The 23,557-nt window shown below is 35.5% G+C and overlaps 1 long non-coding RNA gene across 1 annotated transcript in view; it reads left to right on the top strand.

Annotated features, from left to right (window-relative positions):
- LOC131820381 (uncharacterized) overlaps positions 1-23,557 on the top strand; it is a 242,762-nt gene that overhangs the window by 171,637 nt on the left and 47,568 nt on the right. The gene's annotated exons all lie outside the window — the stretch shown is intronic.

Below are 23,557 nucleotides of genomic sequence, written 5' to 3'. Positions count from 1 at the left end.
GGTGTTAAACACAAACAATGAATCATGGAGTGCTACATCCAAGACTAATGATTTACTGTATGGTGACTAACATAACATAATAAAAAATTATAAGATAAATAGATTAGATTTTTAATTAAGGTCTTAAATACCATGTTAGACACCATGTGTAATCAAATGACCTTTGGTTTGAAAAGCATGGATGGATATACAGCTCAAAACTGCATTTTATGCTTCTCACTTCGTATGTAATGCCTGATACACTTATGATATCTATTCCCCAGGTTCTTCTACATCTCTAGTAGTATCTACATCCCAGTTACAAAACTTTCTATTTTCTCTCTCTCTTTTTTTTTAATTTAAAAGATCTTTGTATGATAATCTCTCAATACCCTCACTCAACATGATGCCTACTCAGTACCAAATACATCGGATTTTGGAATTTCCAAAAAGTTCTAATTTTTGTTTGTTTGATTGGTTAGCTTTGTGAAATGGCTCTTTGGTATTGTTTAAACTTGTGAACTTCTAAAGAGTCAGAAAGTATCTTTTTCATGTTTTTTGTGCAGTGCTTTGCATGTTGTAGATACAATAAAGGCTTATAGATTTAATTAAATATGCTACTACCATCTATTCAAGACTTGGTTAAAAACAGGTAGATCCTCCATTCCCTGGACTTTTATTTTCTTTCTAATCACTTATCTTGGAGTCATACTTCTCCAAATACTATCTTTACCTTCAATTTTACTGAAATCTCCTAGTCTTCTGAGAACTTCCCCTGAAGCACTCTTGGGCTTTTTTTTTTTTTTTTTTTTCACAACCCAGTTGTATTTGTCCCTGTTGGGGTGATTGTTCTCCTTCTCCCTTCCTATTACTATACTCTCACTGGGAGAGTGGTAGGAGCGGAGGACAGAGAAGTAGCTGCTGATCTTTTTTCCAACCCTGGACATCATTCTTGAAGATTTCAGGATCCACTAATCTTAGCTTCTAAACTCCGGTATTTAGATTTTTTTTTTTTGCCTCAAAATTGCACCTTCCTCTCAGCATTCTCTTGATCATAATTTAGACTACGAGTTTTCCAAATTAAATCTTCAAGCTTCTAAATTGCTGACAACCACCTGATATCTTTCCAAGTTACTCCAAAATGCTTCAAGCAAACTCCATCAGAACCTCAAATCTATGTGCCCCTTTTATGGCTCATTGTTCCCTCCTTTCCCAACTTGGCTTAGAATTAGTAGCTCATCATTACGGGACTATAAATCCCTTTTCCACAATCCTTGGGAACGAATGTGTTTCAGAATTCAAGATTTTTAAAAAAATTATAGTAAAATATACATAACATAAAATTTATCCTTGTAACTATTCTTAAGGGTACATTAATTCATATTAAGAGCAGTCACATTCTAGCACAATCTCCAGAACTCTTTTCATCTTGCAAAACTGAAACTCTATACCCATAAAGCAGGAACTGTCCACCCCTCATCTCCTCTTAGCCCCTGGCAACAGCCCTTATAGTTGCTGTCTTTATGAATTTGATTATTCTAGATACCTCATATAAGTGAAATCATACAATATTAGTCTTTTTGAAGCTGGTTTATTTCTCCTGACATAATGTCCTCAAGGTTTATCCATATTGCAGCTTGTATCAGAATTTTCCGTCTTCTTAAGGCTGAATAATTTTCCATTTTATGTATAAACAGTATTCTGCTTATCATTCATCTGTTAGTGGACACTTAAGTTGCTTACAATTTTTGACTGTTGAGAACAATGTTGCTCTGAATATGAGTGTAAAATATTTCTTCTATGCCCCGTTTTCGGTTCTTTTGGGTGTGTACCCCAAAATAGGACTGTTGCATCCTACGGTAACTTGAATTTCAATGTTTTGAGGAACTGCCATATTGTTTTCCAGAGCAGCTACACCATCTTACATTCCAGCTAACAGTGTGCCAGCATTCCAATTTCTTCACATTTTCACAAATACTTGTTATTTCCTGTTTGTTTGTTTGTTTTTTGTGATAATCATCCTAATTGGTGTGAGGTGGTATCTCCTTGTGCTTTTGATTTGCATTTCCCTAATGGTTAGTGATGTTGAGCATCTTTTTATGTTCTTATCCATTTTCTATTTAATCATTTTCATGATGCCTTGCAATCTCTATAATCACTTAAATTTATACTTGTGAACCCAGTTATTGTTGTGTACAACTTATTACACTTATTAGACTAAACCATAACACTATGGACTATTATTTGAGATTGTACGTGTTTATTGTTTTCTGGGACTGAATGACTTATTTTCATGGCATTGAAATTGTTGTAATCGAAGTCTTAAAGGGAAGGGAATGTTCTAATGGCTAGTTTTATTTATTTTTTGACAGATTGTCAAATTTTTGGGAGCCACATGATGACTATAAGTATATAGCAGTCAAGAATTATAGAAATGCTTTTATTTTAAATACCTAATTTGTTTGGTTTTATTACAAAATTTATCTAGACAACTAAATAGGAGAGTAAAATCAATATAATTTTCCACATTTATGGACTCTGTAAATTGAAGGGATATCTTTATTTTATAATGTATATAATCAAATAAAATATAAAAATAATAAGCTCATGATGCAATATAATCTTAAAATTCCACTTACTTATATAAAATTACACAAGCCATATATTTTTCAATGAGCATTTAAAAACAAACATTTAGTAGGTCAGAAATTTATCTCCAAAGAAGTAAAAAACTATTAATAAGGAACTCTCTTGTTTAATAGATATGAGCTTAATTTGAAATTAAAGAACTACCTAGTAATATTCCTGACATAATTGTACTTTCTAAATCAGTATTTTCATTACTTTTTCACAGCCTAAATTGTGTCTTCCTATAATGTTTATGTTGAACAAAACAAGGTTGCTTGAGAATTTATATGTAAATAATATATATAATTATGTATATAATATATACTTAATATTTAATATATAATTATATATTATATATAAGTATATGTAAGTATACTTATATTTATATATATATATTTTTTTCATATCCTGAAAGAATTATACAGGGTAAAATAGGATGAAAAATGCTCTAAATGACCAACTTATTTACTCACATACCACTTAGATATGTAGTCAGGCCTTATATAAGGAGCAAAATTCTCAACCTACCAATATGGCAGAGGACACAATACTAATGAAGACTTGAATAGTAAGTTAGGTACAAACACCAAATTAAGTGACTGGGTCACATGGTAGGAAGAAAGGCTTGCTAAAAATCAAAGTGTTACTATAAGATCTAAGATTATAAAGAACAGACCCTAAATTTCCAGGGAGTTATTTAGACCTCGCTTACACTGTTCCTATAGATCTGTGTAGGTAGCTCTGTTAGTGGGCAGGTGACAGAAACTGACTCTGATTAAATTAAGCAAAAAAAATAAGAAAGTAGAATATTGGAGAGTTCACAAAATCAAGGTAGAGTTTGGAAATTCAGGCTCTATAACCAAAGAAGAACCAAAGGAATAGCAAATTCAGCCAAGGTCAAACCATGAGAACACAGTGGTTAAAATGGATTTCTAGGACACTTGATGTTCTTGCTGGTAAATTCAAGAGTCCAGGGCTAGTGCTGGGATTTTTTTTTTTTTAAGATTTTATTTATTTATTTGACAGAGAGAGACACAGCGAGAGAGGGAGCACAAGCAGGGTCAGGGAGTGGGAGAAGCAGGCTTCCTGCTGAGCGAGGAGCCAGATGTGGGGCTTGATCCCAGGACTGTGGGATCATGACCTGAGCTGAAGGCAGATGCTTAACGACTGATCCTCCCAGGTGCCCCAGTGCTGGGATTTTTTAAAACTGTACTTTATTAACATCTAGTTTACATAGAGTTAATGTACACAATTTTAATGTATAGTTAATCAAGTTTTGATGGCTGGGTATACTTCTGTAATTACCATCCTGATCAAGACAGAACATTGTTATGCCCCAGAACATTCCCTTCAGTCAATCTCTATTCTCATATCCCAAACAAAAACTGATCTATTTTTATCATTTTTGATTAATTCTGCCTGTTCTAGAAGATTATATAAATGGAAGGAGTACACTATGTCATCTTTTGCATATGGCTATTGTCAATTAGCATAATGTTTGGGGATTTGTCCATATTATTATGTTAGTTCTTTTCAGTTTCATTTTAGTGTGAAGTAGTAGTCCATTATAAGTAATGATAACAAATAAAAGCTAATCTCTCTAAAAAATAAAATAAATGAATATATCATAATCAGCTCAAGCATTCTTCAGTTGATGGGCATTTGGATTAGTTCTACCTTTGAAATATTATGAATGATGCTGCTATCAACTTTCTTATAAAAACCTTTGTATAAATATATGGTTTCATTTCTTTTGGATGAATAAATAAGTGGAGTTGCTGTATCAAATTGTAGGTGTTTGTTCAACATGAAACTGGCAAAGAGTTCTCAGAGACCATTATTATCATTTTAGAGTTCTGTTGGCAATATTCCAGGTCTGGTTTTCACCAGTATCTCATACCATCACTCTTTTTGATTTTATCCATCCTATTGAGTGCTAAGTAGTATATTATCAGTGTTTTAGTTTGTATTTCACTGTTAACTAATAAGATGGAGCATATTTTCACATGTTTGTTTCATGTGCTCATGTTTATTGCCTGTTGTCCATCTTTTGGGTGTGTCTGTTTAAGTTTCTTGACTATCTTTAACCCACTGAGCCACCCAGGTGCCCCATCTCTTGTCTATCTTGCATTTGGGTTAGTTTGTTTCATGATTGAGTTGTGAGGGTTTTCTTCGTATTCTGGACACTAGCACTTTGTCAGATATATGACTGCAGATATTTCTCCTAGACTGGCTAGAATTTTTGTGATTTTTAAAGAACAGAATTAATATTTAAGTCCATTTTATCATTAAACAAATGTTTAGTGCTTTTTTGCACTCTCCAAGAAATTGTTGCCTATGTTAAGGTCATGACTTTTTTTTTCTATTTTTTCCTTTTTAAGTATATATATATATATATATATATATATATATATATATATATATGATTTACATTTAGGTCTATGATCCATTTTGACTTGATTTTTGTGTTGGTGTGAGATAGAGTCAGGGTTTGATTCTATTTTTCCCGTTTGGATGTTATACTTTTCCACTATTGTTGAAAATAGCCTATCTTTTGTTCTTCCTAAATTACTTTAATTATTTTATTTTAAAAAAGTCAATTGCTCAGGGCACCTGGATGGCTCAGTGGATTAAAGCCTCTGCCTTCGGCTCAGGTCATGATCTCAGGGTCCTGTGATCGAGCCCTACATCGGGCTCTCTGCTCGGCAGGGAGCCTGCTTCCCTTCCTCTCTCTCTCTGCATGCTTCTCTGCCTACTTGTGATCTCTGTCTGTCAAATAAATAAATAGAATCTTTTAAAAAAAACAATCAATTGCTCGGGTAGGTGGGCCCACGTTGGACTCTGTGGTGATCCCTGTGCCAACACCAAACTCTCTTGTTTGCTATAGCTGTATACTATGTCCTGGTGTCAGGTAGGCTAAATATTCTAACTTTATTGTTGTTGTTCTTATCCCCCCTGCCTTTTTTAACAGAAAATTTGGGTTTACTGGGTCCTTTGATTTTATATGAAATTTAGAATCAGTTTACCAATTTCAAAAATAAATAAAAGCCTGGTCAAGTTTTGATTGACATTGCATTGAAATTCTAGATGTGAAGGAATGGGTTTCTTGTTAATATTGAGTCTCTCCAGTACTTTGCCTTGCAAATACCCATCCCTTTATCAGTCTCAGACTCTGACCTACACTTTTCATCTCAGTGGGACCCTCATTCTTTACATGGACTCTAGCTACTTGTGTCTCTGTCAGAAAATTTTTCCAGGCTGAAAGCCGTGTGTGGGGTTGTGGTAACTGGGTATCATCTCCTGGACCTCCCCCTCTCTCAGGGATCATATCCTTTTTCTCCTTTTATCCAATGCCTGGAAACCATTTTATTGTGTATTCTATCCAGTTTTACGGTTGATCATACCAACATTTACTTTAGCATGATTGGCAGCAGAAATGAACTAATGCTCAAATCTTAGTGCCCATCATGTCATTGGACTTTCATATCTGATTGCCATCAATACTAAACCAACTGGGCTTTTGTCTTTGAGCTTCAAATCTGTGCTGTAAAATGTGAAAAATAAGTTTCTACTTCATAAAGTTGTTGTAAATATTAAACTAGTAAAGCATTTAAAACATGGTCTAAAACATAATAAGTATATGAATATTAGTTATCTTATTTTTGAATCACTACCTGAAGACTCAAAAGTCCCAAACAGAATCATGCAATTGGCAGAACCTAATTCATGTGCTCTGCTGACTTCCCTGATGCCAAGAAGTTAGAGTATCTATTGCTTTTAACTTCATAATCAGGGAATCTTTTGAGAAAGAAAGGGCTTGAGATATTGGGTACTAGAAATTGAAAAAATATCCTCCAATACACGTAGGAAGGGTTTTGAACATGGAACCGCGGAAAAGTAAAATCAGTGAAGGTGCCTGTGAAGGTTCTATTTAGCATCATTTATGATCTAACCATAAGAATATAATGAAATGTGTATAGAATATAGTAAAATACATAATAAAAAAACCTCTAAGGCATTTTGCAACAATCTACCAACATATCTTTTGTGTGTTTCTCAAATTGCTTTTAAAAATTATGTGTGTGCATGTATGTGTCTGTGTATTTTAACAAAGAGTGGAGTTCTTAGGTTTTGTAAATAAAATGTCCCTCATAGAACCAATAATCATGTTAATGTTTAGCGAATGAATAAGATTTCTTTTAGAATTCATTTTCTATAATTCAAAGCACTTTCCTTGTTAAATATATATCACACTAATGCATATATTTATCCATTAATTTTCTCAACCCTAAAATGTTTAAATTGTGCTTTGAAAGAATCCTAAGATACTCAGTTTTTCAAAATGCTGCAAACTAGTGGAAGGCACAGAAGAATAAAGACATGATCAGACACTAGAGACAGCAGGCAAGGAAGAAAAGAAGAAAAAGAATTATCAAAACAACTGGATGGATTCAGAGGAACCATGTCAGTTTTTTCTATACCCCTGGGTTGGTGCTTCTATTATATGTAGGTGTCTGTGTGCTGAGAATGAGGGTTGAGTGGGAAAAGAAAGGAACCGTGAAGGGGAGGAACATGACCTTAGCTTTAAAGATAACAGATTCCTCTACCATCAGTAGATAAAGCTCACTATTCTCTCTCAACTTCAGGTACACAGCTTCTCTGAGAGACCTCATCACAGAATTTTCCTTGCTCTAAGTGAGCAACCAGGGACAGTAGCAAAAACCAGGATCAATCCCATCATCTTTTGCAAAAGCAAGTAACTTCCCAATAGCAAGTATTTGACATAAAGGATTGCTTGGGATCTTTTCACCTTTTATCTTGTTCACTATATCCCAATTGTTTGTATCCCCTTGTCTATGAAGCACAAGTACTTTGTGGAAACTGACTATCTTGCCTTCCTTCATTGGAATCAGAGCACAATTTGGGCAAATGCAAATTGTGACATTTTCTGCAGATTTCTTGGAAAGAAGTTGGGTTGTTTTTCCAAGAAGTATACTGGGAGAAACAATCTTTCTTCCTACTGAGTATAATTAAGTAAGCATGTCTCTCCTGTTAGCAGCTGGTCTCCATCTTTTGACCAGAAGGAGAGGTTTAGATTAAAGTTAGAGCCAGTTTTGAATTGAAATAATACCACTGAAGACAGAGAGGGAAGAGATGGGAGAAGTTTGGGTTTGGTAATATCATCATGCCACCTGACCACGTCTTCTGAGCCAGTGATTCAATGACAATTTGAATTTAATTTATCATTACATGCAAAAGTTTCCTAAATAATACACTCCCATAGAATGACAACTTCTGGTCACTCTCTGCCTGAAAATATTTATTGACAGAGAATTCTTATGCCCTTTTTGCCAATATTAAAAAAAATAGTAATTGGCAGTCATAGCTGTGTCTGCTGAAGTTTAGCCATTTTCTCACCATAAAATGTAATTTCAGTTATTTGAACAAAATCCCATATGTCTACTTTTAAGTTTAAATTGCCCTCTGTTTTTGATATTTCTCTTACATAACTAGGTATTTCTTAGTCAACACTGGTCATTTCTTCTCCAACAATGTTATTACATGTGGACCCTCCCTCTCATATTCCTCATTACAGCAGTGTGACAAGCTCAAATATAAGCAGTCAGAGAGCTTCCTAAAGCTACCATTTATCTTAAAAGGATGAGTGACCTAATGTCTAGTGAAAGTAAGTTTATATGATGGAGAAGATTAATATTAGAAAACTAACATTAAGGTATTCTATTAAATAGAAAATAAAAGCAGTCACTTTTATGGCTATTATCATAGTGGTTGGGAGTACTACTCCCTTTTGGTTACTAAAGAAATAAATATATTTTGACTATTTTTCCAACTCCCTTCAAGTCTTTCTTAATTTCTTAGTTTTTCAATACCTAAAATTTGAGTATATAATTGGAATGCAAAATTTGCTAGGTTTGTGCCTTTTCACAAACCTAGCAAATGTTTCATGTTTTCATGTCAGCAAAAAATTTCATGTTTTGAAAAAGTTGTGATAAGGAGTAGACAAAAAATTTTTTGACACTAACCAAAGGAATAAACAATGACAAATTAATAGGAAACATAATGACTAGCAAAAGCTGCCATGAGGCAATGATTCCTGGATTCGTAGGGGTCGTGAGAGTCTTCTTAGTCCTGGAAACTGATCACTTGATTTTATTAACATTATAACAGTTTATCCTTACATTTCTATTATGAATATTTACTTTGTGATATTATGAAAAAACAGACTTCCAAAGGTAATTTTGTTCCTTATCAAAGGTATCTCTGTTCTTCATCTAATTCAGATTTTTTTCTTTTTCCAGTAGAATCAGAGCTAAGTGGAGATAGGTGGTCTACAGATTAATCTGTTGGAATAAAATATAACACTATAGGGAGAAGTTGAAGATCCTTTGCATTAGAGGTAGCTAATGCCTGTCAAAATAGAAGTAAAGTGAGAACAAAATTAGGACAGAGGCTGCATTATGCTTCTATGATTCGGTGTTCATGTGTTTGTGTGTGTGGGTTCAGTATGACTCAGTTTAGAGAAAGGGACAATTTTTTTAAATGCATAGGAAGGTCTTAAATACCTGAGGAAATAAAAGAAAATACTTGCTTTCTGTCTATATCTATGACTTTTTCTCATTATTAAAAGGTTCCTAGTATATGGAAAAATATTAAGAGGTGGGATTATTCGCAAGTTTTTAAAGTATACTTTATGCAGGGCATCGGACATTTTTGCAATAAAAACAAAGAGCTGTCTATTGTAGATAGAAAAAGCCCAAATTCAATAGAAAATATATACGAAGTGCTTTTCCAGTCATATGGATGGATTTGTGTTAAGCAACATAGTTTCTCACCTCTTGGTCCCTGACTGATACATTACATATATTTTCAAGTAGATGGTCAAAATGAAAGAAGGTTCTAGAAACAAGTGACCTAAAGACCAACAGAATTACCTTGGTGAGCTGAAGTAAATGAAACACGTGGGCATAGATGTAGTCTTTTGGATGTAGTCATAGAAAAGTGTATGCAAATATAGTGAGACATTCTCCAGAGAAGAAACGTCTTCTGAGAAGGTATTATTCTTTTCCATTACAGGATACTGGGTCCCCTTGTTCTCTTTTCAATTTCTGTATTTTGCAATTAAAATAAAAAGATGAGCCATGACAGATAGGAGATTTTTTAAAATAAAATAGAGTATATTATTATAAAATCACACAAGCCATCATATACTAGCAGAATTTTTTAAAAAAGAACAGTACTTTTTCAATCACATTAAAATATTTCTTAATTAAAATGTTTGTGATAAATGCCCTTTTCTGTTCATGTATAGGCACCCAATCCTGGTTGATCTTATATTTATTGCCAGTCATAAAACTTTCTGCATATTTGGGAGGAATTCTTAATGCTGGCAAGGCTTTGTAAAAGAATGCATTAGCGTTTGAAAGGGACAGCAGAGCTGACCTTGGGAGCCCAATGAAAAATGTTTCACTGAACCAAATAGGAGCCCGAAAAGCAATTGAAGGGTAGAGATTGAGTGATGAGAAAATGGGGAAGGAAAGTAAAGTGAAAACAGGAAAGAGTTTGGGAGGGCGCCTATTAGTAGAAACAAATTAAAAATAAATCATTAGGCACCCAGTGTGATTGTAAAGAAATGAGATAAATGTTCCTGTGTGGCTTATGGAAATGTCTTCTTACTTCAGAATCACACCATGCTCTTAAATCTGCTCACATTTGTCTCATGCTGATCCCCATAGCAACGAATTTCCCATTAAGCAAACTTTGAAAATATGAAAAGTCTTAATTTATGAACTTCTCAAGGGCAAAAATGGTGTCCTTTGTAATTGCATAGCCAATCCCAAACACAGTGTGTGGCACATTGGGGACATTCAGTAAATATTTAGTGAGCAAATAAATTAATAAAAAAGAACTACTTTGTAATAGAAATTGAAATAATAATTACACTTAAAACTTAATATTTATAAGTTCTCTGAATTCTCTTTTTCCCTGAGTTTGAGCTAATTTATTTCACATGGTTAATTTATCTTTGAAACTGTTTATTAAAGATTAACAAATTTTAATTAGTTTTTCAGAAAATATAAATAAAACATTTTCAGTAATTAATGTGCTCTATTCTTTCTTCTAACACTAAATATTGTAGCAAAAAGGCCCTGACTTTGAATTCCTGTTTCTGGGCTTAGATTTCTGATCCACCACTCATGTCATCCTGGGGAAATCATTCATTTCTGAATCTTTAAATCCATACAAAATAACCTTTAGTATTACCATTGTTAGGATTAAATGAGATAATGGATGAGGTGATATATATATAGATATAGATATATACAAATTTTTTTCTTTCTTCCCTTCTGAATTTTGAGACAACTGACTGCCTTATATAAGGGAAGAAATGACCTCTCAATATTCTGAACAGGAATTTGTTTATTTTTTGTTGAAAGCTGCTGTATTTCTCTATTTCTTTGAGGTTGTCTCAGAAATATGTTCTTCTCCATTGATCAAATTTCTGTTACTATTCTTTTAAAATTCAAATGCCTATTTATTTGCTGAAAATAGACTTACCTAGTGGGAAATAGTGGTTTAGGTTTATATTCCTGTGGAAATATATTTAAATAGTTTTCTAGAAGTAAAAAGCCAAAGTTTCAAAAGCCAGATGTTATAATATATTGTCTTCCCTTGTCATTACCAATTTGCCCTTCAATGCCCAACTGGAGTAGATCATTTTCTACAAAGAAGCCCTCATCTACTTGGGCAGGAGTTCCTTTTTTCCCTTAACTCCTTAATTTCTTATTCAGTTTGTTTTCAGCCATATGTGGTGATATTTTTATTTAATTAACACATATATGTTAAAAACCAACACTGAGTCAGGCTGGGAATACAAAGGACAGAGGAGACTCAAGTCCAACCATTCAATAATGTGATATTTACAATGAAGCTACATTTATTTTAGTTCTTCTTTATAATTAACTACCTCATCTTTACTGCATTTACAGAGGGTTGTGTAAAACTTTGCTATATACAATTTTCCTTTCATATTTTACAATTAAAAGAAAACCCACAACAAATTTTAAATGTTATAAACAATAGTTTTTATGATTAAATTTCTTTCGGAATCAGATGTGTTTGCATTCTTGCAGTTGTATAGAATTGAGACCAAATTTTCAGTCTTAAACTTACTCTTACCAAGGTCAAAAGTAAAATGCTCAAAAACACATCAGATGATTATCAACCTTATTCTGTTCTTTTCAGATGCTATTAATGATTCTGGTACTCATCCTCTCTGTTCATGTACAATGAGTTCTCAAATTCAGAATTGAAACCAGTATTATATTGCATGCATTGTATTCTAGCAGTCTTTCACTTGCCCTAACAGACTTTGAGAATCATTTAAAATTCTATAAATTAGTTAGAAGTCAACCCCCTCCCCATTCCAGCTGGAATCTCAATACAATACAGCTTAAAGTCAAATGCAATAGATCAATGTACGTTGCATCCCTGGTTCAAAAGTAGATTCTCTACTGTATGATAATTCATTTATACTTGTGCTTTTTATAAACACAAAATATATCTCTTTTTCATGTTCATCACTCCCAAAGTCATAATGAACATAGAATAACCATTAGTAGCTATTGATAATGAAGGATCCATTAGATCCTTGGTCATGCTTGTCTGATGTAGTTAATTTAAAATGCTTAAGTATGTAAATAATGCACTATCTTCCTTCATTGTAGCTTTTTAAAAATCCTTTTAAAAATATACTACCTCTTTCTGGCCTGCAATGGAAAAAAGACAGCCTCTTCAATAAATGGTGCTGGGAAAATTGGACAGTCACATGCAGAAAAATGAAATTGTACCATTTCCTTACACCACACACGAAAATAGACTCAAAATGGATGAAGGACCTCAATGTGCGAAAGGAATCCATCAAAATCCTTGAGGAGAACACAGGCAGCAAGCTCTTCGACCTTAGCCGCAGCATCATCTTCCTAGGAACAACGCCAAAGGCAAGGGAAGCAAGGGCAAAAATGAACTATTGGGATTTCATCAAGATCAAAAGCTTTTGCACAGCAAAGGAAACAGTTAACAAAATCAAAAGACAACTGACAGAATGGGAGAAGATATTTGCAAACGACATATCAAATAAAGGACTAGTGTCCAGAATCTATAAAGAACTTAGCAAACTCAACACCCAAAGAACAAATAATCCAATCAAGAAATGGGCAGAGGACATGAACAGACATTTCTGCAAAGAAGACATCCAGATGGCCAACAGACACATGAAAAAGTGCTCCATATCACTCGGCATCAGGGAAATACAAATCAAAACCACAATATACACCTCACAACAGTCAGAATGGCTAAAATCAACAAGTCAGGAAATGACAGATGCTGGCGAGGATGCGGAGAAAGGGGAACCCTCCTACACTGTTGGTGGGAATGCAAGCTGGTGCAGCCACTCTGGAAAACAACATGGAGGTTCCTCAAAATGTTGAAAATAGAACTGCCCTATGACCCAGCAATAGAACTGCCCTATGACCCAGCAATTGCACTACTGGGCATTTACCCTAAAGATACAAACGTAGTGATCCAAAGGGGCACATACACCCGAATGTTTATAGCAGCAATGTCCACAATAGCCAAACTATGGAAAGAACCCAGATGTCCATTAACAGATGAATGGATCAAGAGGATGTGGTATAATTACACAAAGGAATACTAAGCAGCCATCAGTAGAAATGAAATCTTGCCATTTGCGACAACATGGATCGAACTAGAGCGTATCATGCTTAGCGAAATAAGTCAAGCAGAGAAAGACAACTATCATATGATCTCCCTGATATGAGGAAGTGGTGATGCAACATGGGGGCTTAAGTGGGTAGCAGAAGAATCAATGAAACAAGATGGGATTGGGAGGGAGACAAACCATAAGTGACTCTTAATCTCACAAAACAAACTGAGGGTTGCTGGGGGGAGGGGGTTTGGGAGAAGGGGATGGGATTATGGACATTGGGGAGGGTATGTGCTTTGGTGAGTGCTGTGAAGTGTGTAAACCTGGTAATTCACAGACCTGTACCCCTGGGGATAAAAATATATGTTTATAAAAATAAAAAATTTAAAAAAAGAAAGAAAATATTTAAAAAAAATAGTGAGATAATAGTTATTGAAAAATAACCTCAACTTTATAGATGTCTTTATAAAAATACATATTTGAATATATATAAAAAAATAAAAATATACTACCTTAACTCATTACACTCCCGGTCCATTTCTGCATTAAAAGTAGTAAAATAAGTGGCCACTAAATCTTCCCTTTTGTGCAAGTTGCCATTAACTCTCCTTATTTTCTTTAATAATTAAAAATGACAATGTCACTGTTAAATGATGCATTTTAGATAAGCAGATAAAGACACTAGGGATATTAGAAACAAAATTGGAGTTTACATGAAGGAACACAACTGACAGGGTTATACATTTTCTCTGGAACTTGTTTGATGATAAAAGAAATGTGTTCAAGTAGCAAAGTCCAACTGAAGGTTTATTGAAATCAACTATCTGACAGAAGAGTAAATGAAAATCTGACTAATGAATTTACAGATTATTTAAACGCAGATCTTAATACTTGGTCAGCAGCTTTTAAGTGAAATTAATATGTGAAGTTGCAGTCCTTCTGGGTTATTAAAAGAAATTAATCATTGATTTGCTCAAGAAGATTTGCAGATAAATCTACAATATTTGCAATATCCGTATCAATATTAGGGAAGGACAGAAATAGACAATAGGGGTGCCTGGATGGCTCAGTGGGTTGAAGCCTTTGCCTTCGGCTCAAGTCATGATCCCAGGTTCCTGGGATCGAGCCCCACATCAGGCTCTCTGCTTAGCAGGGAACCTGCTTCCCGCTCTCTCTCTGCCTGCCTCTTTGCCTACTTGTGATTTCTGTCTGTCAAATAAATAAATAAATAAATAAATAAATAAATCTTTAAAAAAAAAAGAAAAAAAGAAATAGACAATAATTTTTTCTTCACAAAGTTAGAGATGAATACTCACTGATGAGCTGCTTTTAATGCAAAGGTCTTGTTTTCTAGGCATAAAATAATCTTTTAAGAAAATTACATGTGGGTACATCAATATTATCATAATAACAGTTTTCTTTTTAGTAGACTTGCAAAGATCTGTTGGTGCTTCTGAAATTCACTTTCCTCCAAAATGATTTAAAAAATTAATTTTGGCCTTACTTAAATATGTAATTATTATTGCCACTAAAATTTTGATCATTATAGGCAAAATAAATCCCAAATCTATAATTAACAAAATAATTGTATACGTATGTGTGTGTGAATTATTTTAGTGCACTAACATCACCCTCTGTAGAATTTGTAACATTCCTACCACAGTTGTCCCTCTATTACAACAGGCAGAGAAAGGAAGAAAATAGCCTCTGCATTGTGAAACATAGTTACAGAAATATTTCACAAGTGGAAACTAACTGTGGCAGAGGGGAATTCTTCAAATGGCTTTCCAAGTGGCTTCCAGGCAGAATCTTCCTGGGCGTTATCATCTGCCAGGAGTAATTAAACCTTTCTCTTCCAGCAGTCACTGGAAGAGAAAGGGTCGAAACCAGAACATTTCATTGCCGATCTGTCCCAGGAAAGGGCTGAGCCAGAAATTTAAGAGAGATAAGGAAATTCTGCTCCAGGCTCCTGTTTCTCATCAGTATGTTAAGTGATTCATTCGGTTTTCAGCGGTGCGCGGTGAGGAAGGGTGGAATTGCTGAAGAGCGGGAGAGGGGTCTGATACCAGCATCCTTTCTTTCAGCTCTTCCCAATAAATCTCCCACAGGGTTGCTTTTGTCATTTACATAGAATAGCTAAACATCCACGGTGCCTACATTCAAATGTAAATATTAAAGTATATTCCCAAGGAAAATGTAAAATGCATTTTGGTCCATTTGGTGACTTAAATTATCTGCTCGATTGCTTCTATCCATTAGTGTGGAGAAGAGAGAATTGACTGAACATTTCTATGCAAGAACAATCGAATTAGGCCTTCCGTCTACAAAATGACTATCACAATTACTGAATGTGCATATTGCCCACCAAAAATCCTTCCTGAAAGTAGGTAAAGAATAAATAATAACTCCTTGAGGTATTTAATAGATTTAATAGCTAGGAAAAGGGAAATGAAATACCATAATTATTAAAGATTGTAAGGGAAAAAAAGACAATTTGTGGTCTGCCCATACTCAGAGAGCTACAGGCTTGCTTTATTAAAGTAAACATAAGTTAGAGCTTTCTAAACAATAGTCTAGCCACCAGACCAGACCTGAGCCCCTAAATATTTATGAAAAATTTTATAAGAAAGTAAGAAAGATGTAGTCTACTCCAAAAAGTTCTTTACAAAGATTCTGCTCTAGAAAATACTCATAGCATATTCTCGAAAGACCATCCTTGAGGTAGGAGCTATAAAGAGCATTTCCATGACCAGTAAAATCATAGCAATTTAATGCGCTATCAACATACATAGTTGTACTTGAAGACTACCCCTGTGGGGGGGAAAAAAAGAGATTTGAATAATATTAAAAATTATAGTTTGTCGTTAGCCTTCTATCTCTCTCTCACTCTCTCTGTGGGTGTCTCTTTCATTCTTAAGAATTTAAGATTGTGTTTGACATCTGTGCTAAAAATACAGCAGACTAAGACATGGAGGTGATTTAGTATTTCACATCTACAGATTAATATTTAAAAGACAAGCAAGCTATGTATTAAATATGTCATAGGAAAAAATCTCCAAAGGCCTGACTTCCACAGCCTAATAGTAGTTGGTGCTTATATCATTGACCCTGTTCTTTGTTTTACAAAAGGTGGAGAATTCAAGGTTCCTAGAGAAGATTCACTGAGTTGTTCAATGTCACACAGCTAGATGGTAGAAGAGTCCAGCTGAGAACAAAAATCTGAGCTCTGTTGATAAAGTTATTTTGAGGAACATCTAAAACACTCAGAAAACAAATGTCTTGATCAAAGACCTACTTATTCTATTTTGTTGTTTAGTAGTATGTCGGTCATGCACTTTTTTTTTTTTTTTTACTATCTTGAATCTTAACCAATTTGTGCATGTATAATTTACGTATCCTGACTTTCTACCAAATTCTTAGTTTGTCAAACTCGTGTGCAGTAAGGAACATTCTGCTTGCCAACGCAGCAAACCTCCAACTATCCAGGGGGAAAATACCAGTACAAAGTGCCCTGAAATGTGATATTTCAGAGGGTCAGGATGGCATTTTGTTCTTATTTTGTATCCTACCCACTAGCCATATGTGGGTATTTAAATAAATGCTTCAATTAATTAAAAGTACATAATTAAAATTCATTTTCTTCGTGACACAAAGGCCACATTTGAAGTGCTCCAGCCCTTGTGAAAGTTCACGAGCTCCAGTGTGGCTGGTGGCCACTGGATGGGATAGTGTGGATCTGGAACATCGCCCGCGTTGAAGAAAGTTCTATTGGACACGGACAGTGCTGGTAGAGATGAGTAATAAAGATGGATACAGTATGTTAGAGAGAGATCAGAGAGTCATAAACATGGAGGGGGAGAGTTGCCAGACTAGATGGATGGCAGATAAAGGGGGAAGGAAGGAGAGAGGGTGAAAGAAAGGACGGGAGAGGAGGGAAGGGAAGACCAAGACAAGGGCAACAGAGACAACAAGCTGAGATGCTCAAGTATTTCAGATCTGTTCTGCCGCCGGGTAACTGCGTGGGAAGCTGGCTCGACAACACTTTTCTAAGCCTGAAAAAATGTGAATCAAATCCTCAGTGCACAGCGCAGAGGAGTCTTGACTTCTTCTTATAGGCACTTCCTTCACTTCAATTAATTCAGCCTACCCACCATGAGGTAGGTGCCTTGAAGCCGAGTAGAACATAGTGGCTTTCCAATTCTTCAGGCAAAAAGGAGACAAAAACGGCAGTAATGATAATTCAGGGCATGGAGCCTCTGACATTTATTTTAGTGGCAGAGGGGTACAAAAATGATTTTAAAAAGTCTGTATATCTGTGGCTTAAATCCATATTTATAATGTTTCCTTGAAGATTGTATACTGCATTCCCTCTGCACTCATCTTTCTGTCATTTCCTACTGGTCTTAACATCATATTATTATATCATCCGTAGAATTAAGTTTAACGTCTTACAAGCCATTTACCAGAGCTAATCTGCATTTGTTATTAAGTAGCACATATTACCAATGAAGATTATGATCCTTGTCTAATGACTACATGAGGGATTTTTTTTTTTATTTCTTAGAAATATATAAAATGAAAAATCTTGAAAAATGAATCTAGTAGTTACATAATCCTTTCCCAGAGAAGAATAGTTTTCTAAAGAATAGTCTCAGTGGTTTTTTACTATGTCAGCCAATTTGGAAAGGCCCATATGTGCTGGGCTGGTTGCCTTTTTCCTCCCGGAAAGCTACTGGGTCTAGAATGCAAGCTCCAAGCCATCATAGAATCCTGTGGTAGCCGAGTGGGGTTTTCCCACCATACAATAAAAAAGGAACTTGAGCTACCTAAAACAAAATACATTAAAAGGTTTTTATTAAATATCTTCTAAATCTATATTTACTTTTTGCTTTGAACTTATATTTTTTTTATTTTCATTCGAATTATTAAATTGTTCTAATGGGAAAGCATCTTAGCTTTTCTTCAGAAAAGGTGACACTCACAAAAACTATAGCTGATTTCAGGAAGATAGTTTACATTTAGATATGACAGTATACTGAAATATCTTCAAAAGTCAACAATATGACCCACAAGGCAACTTACACTGATGTTAATGGATATTATCCAGACTCAAGATCCATTTGCCTTTATAGCAAAGAATCCTTTCAATCCAAGGAAAACTTTCAAGTGATCTCTTTCTGTAAGTAGGCAAAATTTATGTTAGTTTCCATCACACAAGTTTTTTCTTCTGTATAGGTTGTATGTTGGTTTTTAGGGTTTTTGTTTTTGTTTTCTGGAGAGAGAGAGTGTGTGTGTGTATTATGGGGGGAGGGGCAGAGGAAGAGGGAGACAGAATCTCAAGCAGGCTCCACACTTGGCATGGAGCTGGGCAGAAGGCTCCATCTCGCAACCCTGAGATCATAAACTAAGCTGAAATCAAGAGCTGGATGTTTAACAGACTGGCACTCCTAGGATTTTTTTATCTATTCAATTAACAAATATTTTGCTATGCCAACTGTATGCTAATTCTGTGGCAGTGAATAAGAAATTATAGTCTCTCGTTCTCTAGAGCTTAGAGTTTAGTTGTGAACACAAAGATCAACCATGTACTATGTAATATATATCCTACTATATATAATATGCATTTATATTTATATTTCATATTATATATTTTTTAAATTTGTTTTTAATGAGGGAGAATTACTGGTTGCCAGAGGAGTGTATAGCAGGTGGACTGGACTAAGCGGAGAGCAAAGGGGCCCTCCTGAGCAAATGGTATTTAAGCTGAGTAGGTATTTCCATGAGAAAGGCTAGGGAAGCGCATTCCAAAGAGAGGAAAGAGCATGTGAAAAAGAGAGTAGAGAATATTCTAGGAACTGAAAGGGCATGGGCTTAGAATGAAAGAGAACGTGTACACTCTGAGCTGGAGAGGGGGGCTGAGACTGGCAATGGAGATTGAAGAGTAGTAGATCTGGGGAGCAAGGAAAGAAGCCTGATGCTGCCATGGAGTGTGGAGTACATGCTTCTCAGAGGCTCAGGGAGATGAGGACTCAGAGATGCCTTGTGTGGAAGACAGCGTGTGCCTCCGGCAAATAGAGTTTTGGTATAGATGGATGACCATGGTGAGCCAAAATGAAATGGGTTGGTAGTAAATGCGAGGTAGAGAGGAGGCAATAAAAACCATAATTAATGCTTTTGAAAAATTTGGCTTTGAAAAGGAGAGATAAAACCACAGTTGCAGGGAGTAGTTTTGTTTTTATTTTTAAAGATGGCAGATACTAAGTTTGATTTAAGTGTTTTTGGAAAGGGTCCAGCAGAGAGGGGGGAAGAAAATGGAGATAGAAAAACAACAGAGGATAATCACTTGCATAAGGAGATACAGAAAGAATGGGATTTTAAATAGATATGACTCTTTAAAATATTATACATGTTATTCTGGAAAAATATTCCACTCCATGTTAGGTCATGGAAAGTCTCTTTGTAGTTCTCACTCTTCTCATATTAATTTAATTTTACTATTTAATCATTTGGCATTGAATTGTTTAGTATGATTTGTCCTAAAATTATTCATAACACTTTTGACTAATAGTCTCTTATATTAAATTAGCATTCTCCTATTACAAATAAATTCCTAAGTCATATCAGCTCATATGACTAATAAAATGTTGACTTAATTGGGAACTTTCAGTAGTTTGTATTTATTCTCAGATGGAACCTTGTTCTTGGGACTGAACCAGCCTTTGTTATACAGCAGAGTGAATCTCTTGATCCTCTGAATAGAGAGGGAAAACAAAGAGTAGAGGTGGATCTAGGGAAGATAGCAGCTCCATCCAATCACCAGATATGGCCACTGGGGCCACAGAGAGGCTGGGGAGGGTGCCAGGAGCAAATAGAGCCAAGGGCTTCTCTGGGTATGGTTAGAGCAAGCTTTTCTCTGTGAGCTAAGGCAAACCAAAGAAACAGTGTCTAAGAGCTCTGGGTGACAGTCCTAGAGAGAGATCAACAAAGAACTTTCCTGATCCATGAAAAGCAAAGATGGTGTCTGAGCATTTTGAGGAAGGTCATGCTAATCTTGCAGAAACATGGAGAAGTCACAGGATCTGAATAGGTAATCAGAGTCCTGTCTCCCCTTGACATCAGAACATCAGAGGATGTTCACCTTTGAATCTGGAATATTAAAGCAAAAAAAAAAAAAAATCAATTGAATTCTTATGTAACAGCAATCAATATCTAGAATATATAATTTTAAAATAGTTCATTGGCAAAAGCAGAAGCAGGAGAAGAGTCGCAGGAGGAGGAGGAAGAGGAGGGATGGGGGAGAGAACAGGAGAAAAACTTGATTTCACTCTTAATGATGACTTGAGGCCTGCCACTTGATGGAAGACTCCATAGAACCTGTAGGATCTTCTTTGGATTGACATTCTCTATTGTAATTTTGCTTCAGTCTATTTTAAGATTTTCTTTTTGTTCACTGGAAAGGAAAGATCACGTTAAGTTTTAAACATGTAAAGTGTTGGAAGTTGCTTTGTTGAAATAATAGTAAATGTGTACACACACAGAAAGAGAATTTATTACAAACTTACTATAAAACTTTATTGAGATCTATTAAAGGAGACTGAAATATATGGTAAGCTCAATCATATCTTGGATAGGAAAATTCTGGCAAAAATTTTGGAAATAAAAATTGAGTTTATACAGATCCCGTGACCCAGCACTTCTGTTCTTAGATGTGTAGGTTGGGGAAACTCTGATACACATAAACACAAAGAAATGGCATCATTATCAACAACATCATCATCATCATCATCACTATCGTCACAGTTAACAATGACTAAGTATTTACCATATAGTTACAATATTAACCATGTGTGTATCAACTCATAAGAGTTTGTACCATATGAAAATGCTGATATTTGACTCTCTTCGGCCTACAGAAATCACAGTTACATATGCTTCAAGCTGATCATCTCAATGTTCTTATGAAGTAAATTTTATCTCCATTTTAAAATGGGAAACTGAGGCCTGGAGAGATTAAATAACTTTGCCAAGGTTGCTCAGCTATTTTTTTTAAAGATTTTGTTTATTTATTTGACAGACAGAGATCACAAGTAGGCAGAGAGGCAGGCAGAGAGAGATGAGGAAGCAGTCTCCCTGCTGAGCAGAGAGCCTGATGTGGGGCTCCATCCCAGGACCCTGAGATCATGACCTGAGCCAAAGACAGAGGCTTTAACCCACTGAGCCACCCAGGTACCCCGGTTGCTTAGCTATTAAATGGACTGCCATGTGGCAGATTCATGGCGGTGCAGTTGGTGTTCAAACTGCTATGTTGCACTACCTCTCAACTTGAAAAGAATATTTAGGGCAATGTATCTCAGGGTAGCAAAAAAGCGGGAAGCAATACCAATATCCATTAACAGGGAACTAGATAAACAACAGACTAGCATGCTACAAAATAGCAAACATGAACAAGCTAGAGTTACTCCTATCCCATGGAGCCACAAAAAGAGAAGTTCCAGAAAAATATATAAATTGTGATTATTTGTATGAAGGTAGAAAACATATAAAACTGTTGTATGTTGTTGAGGGACAAAGATGTATATGTCGTGTGGTTAAGGATAATTATGTTAGTGACAAATAACAAATTACGATGGTGGTTAACATGTGGGAGGGAGGGGGAGATATCAGCTGTGTAATGATATTTCAGTTTTAGTGAGGTGGTGGTTACACGGATGCTTTTGGTCTCATTCTTAAGGGAATTCTGCACTCAAAGGAGGAGAAAGAAGTACTCACAATAAGCAACGCTAGGTAAATGATATGAGGGATTAAAAAAAAAATAAGAGCACTTATAAGGGCAGAATGAAAAAAGACAACATTAAAAATTTCCAAAATGTAAACAGGAAGTGGGATATGATTCCATTTATGCAAATTTAGTCTACATCTGCATGTATGTTCAAAGAGGGACATGAAATAGGAATGTCAGGATCTTAACAGTGGTTGTCTCAGTGTGATAAGATTTCAGAGTGATTTATACATGTGCAATTTTCAAGTGTTTTACAGCGTGCTTGCAGAAAAATATAAAATAAAATATAAAATGCAGTCAGAAAAATATACAGCATTACAGACAAATGATAAAAACAAGGTCTAGTCCACCCTTAACTTTCCCTTCGAGCTAGGCGAATGCAGTTTTTGCTCTCATTTAGTGGGACAAGCAATCAGTGTCTTCCACCAAGTTCATGCATCAGGTTGGAATTCCAGGTCTAGCAGGTCAGTCTAATTAATTATTTAATTAGGCCCTGAGGAATGGTTGGGCCGGGATCTTATCTTCTTCCAGGATATGCTTATATCTTTGACATGCTGGAAGCCATTGATTTTAACTATAATGGCTGGAAAAGGGAGAAGCAGCTTTGGTAACTGGGAGAAAGAAAGAATTTTTAATTCCAGGCATGGATTATATTTTAGGAGGTTGAATAGCATGGGAAACAGATTATTTAGAGGACAGCATGGGAGGAGGGGCTTGAAGTTCTACATCGGGGCACAGTTTAGGAGAACAGTAGGAGGCTCTATCTCTCCCTCATGGAAATGGTCTGTTCCATACATGCCCCTTGAACCATGAGTGAGCCTTGGGTTACCCCAGAGAGGACCAGAATTTGACAATGCTCTTTTTCATGAAGAATTGAGATGAGCATAGATGCAAAACTACCTCCTTGCCCAGATAATGAAGTAGGATTTGTCCAAGAGGAAGCCATCTTCCCTACCTCTACTGGGAATCAGGAGATTCTTTGACGCCAGAAAGCTGGGTTTTCATCAGCATCTGGAGTCTGTGTCTTACAGGGTCAGTGACCTCCTCTAGAAGGGCAGATGAGAGGTCAAGCTGCCCAGATGGCTTCCAGGGGAGCCAAAGAGAAAGCGCAAACGAAGTGTCTGGAAGGCTTGGGATCTCCTGCTGACAGACCAGGTTGTGAGCAATTGCTTTGAGTACTCCTAAAAATTCCTGGAAGACTTAAGGAAGCTAATTTTTGATACGAGAAAGATGGATCATCTGTTCATCGCTAGCGAATATATCTCATTGTATAAGACCATGGTTACAAGGAGAAATATGGGTCATACTTATTTTGTTAAATTCATAACTACGTACTGTATATTGAAGCATGCTAGCAGTGCTGCTCAGTGTTGTGAAGGATGACTTTTTAGAAAGTTAGTAGACATTTCTAATTTGGTTTATTTTAT

This window comes from Mustela lutreola, chromosome 18 (genome assembly GCF_030435805.1).
Source record: "Mustela lutreola isolate mMusLut2 chromosome 18, mMusLut2.pri, whole genome shotgun sequence".
In the NCBI taxonomy this organism is placed as follows: domain Eukaryota; kingdom Metazoa; phylum Chordata; class Mammalia; order Carnivora; family Mustelidae; genus Mustela; species Mustela lutreola.
The sequence above is the reverse complement of the archived record's forward strand: the minus strand, read 5'-3'. Positions and strand labels throughout refer to the sequence as shown.